Source organism: the organism of the source record quoted next, unplaced genomic scaffold (genome assembly GCF_019419815.1).
Source record: "Pyrus x bretschneideri cultivar Hongxiangsu unplaced genomic scaffold, Pyrus_bretschneideri_v1 Contig101, whole genome shotgun sequence".
In the NCBI taxonomy this organism is placed as follows: Eukaryota; Viridiplantae; Streptophyta; class Magnoliopsida; order Rosales; family Rosaceae; genus Pyrus; species Pyrus x bretschneideri.
This window is the reverse complement of record NW_025999393.1, coordinates 567,212-571,719: the sequence shown is the minus strand read 5'-3', so window position 1 is coordinate 571,719 and position 4,508 is coordinate 567,212.

Below are 4,508 nucleotides of genomic sequence, written 5' to 3'. Positions count from 1 at the left end.
GCGAATTCAAAGATCGAAGAGGCGCCACTATTTCAAAAAGCCGGAGTTGCGGGATCAAAACGTTTGTCGACAAAGGTAAAAAGTACCACCACTTGCTATTATCTCTATATATGTCGACCTTCGTCTTTTATGGCAGGGAAAACCTGAAGAAAATGCCCAACTCTCCCTCACCTCTGAGGGTGCACTCCCAGCCAAGCCTTTCGAAATACTCAATTCTTTCTTCTTCCCCAAAGATGATACCAGATGCCTGGAGTACATATGACCCAGGAGGAAACAGCACAACAAATACATGTGCTGATTCATTCACCGCTTCTTCAAAGCAAAGGTATCTCATATCATCAAGGTCAAAAGCAAAAGTATCTCATATCATGCTCTTTCCCTGTCTTTTTCTTTGTCCTTGTTCTTACTCGCATGGCAAAGTAAAAGAAGCAATCAGCCGGCACTTGGAGTCAATCTTCCGATCTGGAGCCAACTGCCTGGAATCTATTCCTGATTGCTTACCTAGCGTTGCTCTCGAGTAGTCATCTTCAACGGTTGATACACTTCCGGAGAAGGGACCACTTCTGCAAAGGGGAGCGAGTAAGGCAAGTGAAAATGATACATTGAAGCATGTGGAGACAAACATAGGCTGAGTTATCCTCCAACCCTTTTCAATACGAATTGGAAAGATTGAACAAAGAAACAGACCAAAAGGGTAAGCTCAGACCTTCGGGGGAGACCAAAAGAACCATCCTGCTGCCCAGTTCAAGAAGTAGCACAAAGGAAAATCAACAATGGGCAGAAACCAGTTCAAGAGTAAGCCTGTGGAATCACAAAGATCAAAGCCTCAATGCAATTACCAAGGAGAAGATGGAATTTACACTCTATAACCAGATTTGCATCTCTAAACTCTTCTCTTTGTTAATTACATTCTGCCATGTTTAATATGTTTAAAGTGCTTTTTGTGTAGTTACTTATGCTTTGTGTGAATCTATGCTTAAAACATTGAGGACAATGTTTGATTTAAGTGTGGGGGGGTAACTAAGTATGTTGATGCAAATTCGTTGAATTTTATCACCCATAACTTCAAGTGTTGTTCCTTGCTGTTTTAAAAATGTTTTTAAACTGTTTTAGTGTGTTTTGACTTAAAAATTCGAAAATCCCATAAAAATTTGAAAAATTGTCTTGAAAAACCCAAAAAGAGTTGTTTTAAAGTTGTTTTTGTGTGTTTGTGTCGTAGGTCACCTTCCAACACAATGATAAGGATTTGGTTTCTAATTGCATGACTGTTAAAAAGAGTTATAAACATAGAGAAAAGTTTGATTTACTCTTGGTATATGCTTGGTTATGGTTATAATGTATGACTTCACATGCAATCATAAAAGAAAAAATTAGTTATGTAACATGCTTGAAGGAAGGAACTCAAACAAACGCTACAACCCTGAGAGACTTGAGCCTATAACATTCTTTGGAGAGTATAATCTGTGATTTCTTGTTTTCTAAAGTCGTTGCATGATCTCATTATTCTTTGCTTGGTTACTACTTAGAAGGCGTTTCATCATATAGTTCCAAATGCTAGAACTCATGCCCATTTCATTCAAAGCATGTTATTGATTTGCATAACACATTTTCAAGAAGAAGTTGTGTAGTGACCACCACCATAGCCAAATAGCCTTACTTCCCATACTTCGTATATGTTGTAAGTTTTAACCCGTTGAGCCTTGTTTAGCCTTTATTCTTTGTTTACCCACATTTTCCTCACCTAGCCTAGTTTAGGACAATCCCCACCCTTGTTCTTAAAAGATAGTGAGCATGACTTAATTGAATTCCTTTTTAGTTACATTATGAAAGAAAATAAGTGTGGGGGAGAGAATGTTTTGTTCTTAAGTGTTTATGTATGTTTTGAGAGTCAAAAGAAAAGAAAAAAATTGTGAAAAACATATGAAAAAGAAAAACAGAAAAGAAAAGAAAGAAAGGAAAAAGAGCTTGTTCCCCCTTGTTCAAAAGTTGAGTTTTCATTCAAAAGTGAATTCTTCGTTAATTCAAATGCTTTGCTCGCTATTTCTTTAAGAACCTTTGTTTTCCATTTCCCTTCTTTGTTAGCCAAACACCTTTAGCTCCGTTTCAACCCTTATGCTTCTATCTTGAGTGTTATGTGTTTCAATTTGTGGAGTTTGGAATTGATATGAGCTTATGGTGTCACTGGTTCTCGCATCTAAGTAGTAGCATTCCATTCATGAGATCATATCTAAACATGCTTATTTAACTCCAGAAATTGCGTTCTTTGTGATACATATATGTGAGTGTTCGTTTTCATGTTTACATCAATCTTCTCACATATGACTAGATTAGGGTGTGTAGTTAGAAAATCTGAGTGAAAGTCGAAGTGCATATCTTGTAAGGAATTGAGCAAATTCTCTAAGGCATGTTACTACATTCAAAACATGGTTTTAAATGCTTAATTGTGAACTAGTATATGGTGACTATGATTAAGAATGTACTTAAGTGTGAAGATGACTAAAATCTGTGGGAATGATGATTTTTAACGTGTCATGTGCATTGGAAATCCCTAAGACGGTTGTTGGAAGGTTTAGGTTGTGTTTTACTTGTTTTGTTTCGTTTGGTTTTGTTTTGTTTTTCTTTCTGTTTTGCTCGAGGACTAGCAAAAGATAAGTGTGGGGTATTTGATAGGAGCATATTCATGCGACTTAAATGGCTTGTTCTCATGCATTTACGTTATGTTTCTCTAGTTATTTTAGTCCTTTATGCTTCTTTTGTGTGTTTTCAGGTTCTAAGGGCAAGGTATGCAAAAGGATGCCTTTGGAGCCTTTTGGAGCAAATTAGAGATTGGAATGGATATCATATGCTTGGAGCCAAGAGGATGGACGAAATTAAAGACTTGAAGTAGGAAAGTTAAATCCTAAAAGACCTCATGTTTAAGCATCATTGAAGACTCCTACGCATTTTAGAACACAAAAAACAACATTCCTTGCAACCTTAGGACATTGTCGTGTGTTTCCTTGTGTCTCCCTTCCTTGCCATGCAAGGAAGGGCTTTGTTCCCTATTTTAAACACTTAAAGCATTCATTTATCATATCATTCACTTATTATAAGCATTCACTTATCATATCATTCACTTATCAAACCATTCACTTATCACTTCCATTCACTTATCACTTATCACTTCCATTCACTTATCACTCACCACATATCATTCATTTATCACTTAACATATCATTCATTTATCACTTAACATATCATACACTTATCATAATCATTCACTTATACACTTATCATAATCATTCACTTATTCTTTCATCATTCAACCACCAATTCAACACATGCATTTCAAACCTTTCAACACCCTTTAATCATCTCCCTTTAAGTTATGATTTTATTTCCTAACCCTACATGCATTATTTATTAGCATCTTCACATGCATTCACACACACTTCACACAAACAAACAACTCAAAACCGTGAGCTCCCATTCCCTTATGCCATTTTCAGATTTCCACCCACTAACCTAGTCATCAACACATGCATTCCCTTCACATTCACCCACATGCACTCCCACTCTTTAATCATATGCACTCCCATCATAATTCCACCACCAATTCAGCCACAAAACATTATCATTGCACCACATTCAACCACTCCACATCCCTCACCAAGAAATCATTCAACTCATGCATCCATAATCAATTCTCCATCCCATGCCGTGGCCTTCATTCCCATTTCCAGTTTTTCCCTTTACATTTCACATGCATTCCATACTTTTCCTAGTTGTTTTCCATCATTATTTCAGCCATCATTCACTCTTTAATCCACATGCATTCACACACACTTCACACAAACAACATTCACATGCTTTCACAAGTTTTTCCCAACAAACAAATCACCAACACATGCACCCATCTACATTCACTTTCCTATGCCATGCACATTCCCTAACATTTCCAGCTTTTCTTCATCATTATTCCCCCTTTGTTTCAGCCATTTTCAACCCACATGCATCCTTTATTCTTCATCATTCCATCAATGCACATTTAATCATTCATTTCATCCCTATGACGTGCCTTCACACACCATTCCAACACCTTCACATGCAATTCCAGCTTTCACATGTTTTCCTAGCTATTTTTCCATCATTAATTAGCCACTTGCATCCTAAACAAACAGCCATATACACCTCCATTCCTCCTATAAATACCCTTGCATTCTCATTCATTTGTGATTCATTCACTCCCCACTACATCTCATCTCATTCACAACACAACACCCCTCAAACACTCCCATTCTTTCCTTAGCCGTGAGTCCCCCCTCCCTACTAATCCAAACACCAACCATCTTTCCATTTCCATCACTCCTCACTCCATTCCACACTTCCATTCCCCCAAACCAACTATCCTTAGACCTTATGCTACAACAACGAGGAAGAGAAGAGGACCTAAACGTTCATACAATTCAAGTTTGAGTTGTTGGAATGTTTAGGTGATTCTTTGATTTCAATGTTTCATTTTAATTCTC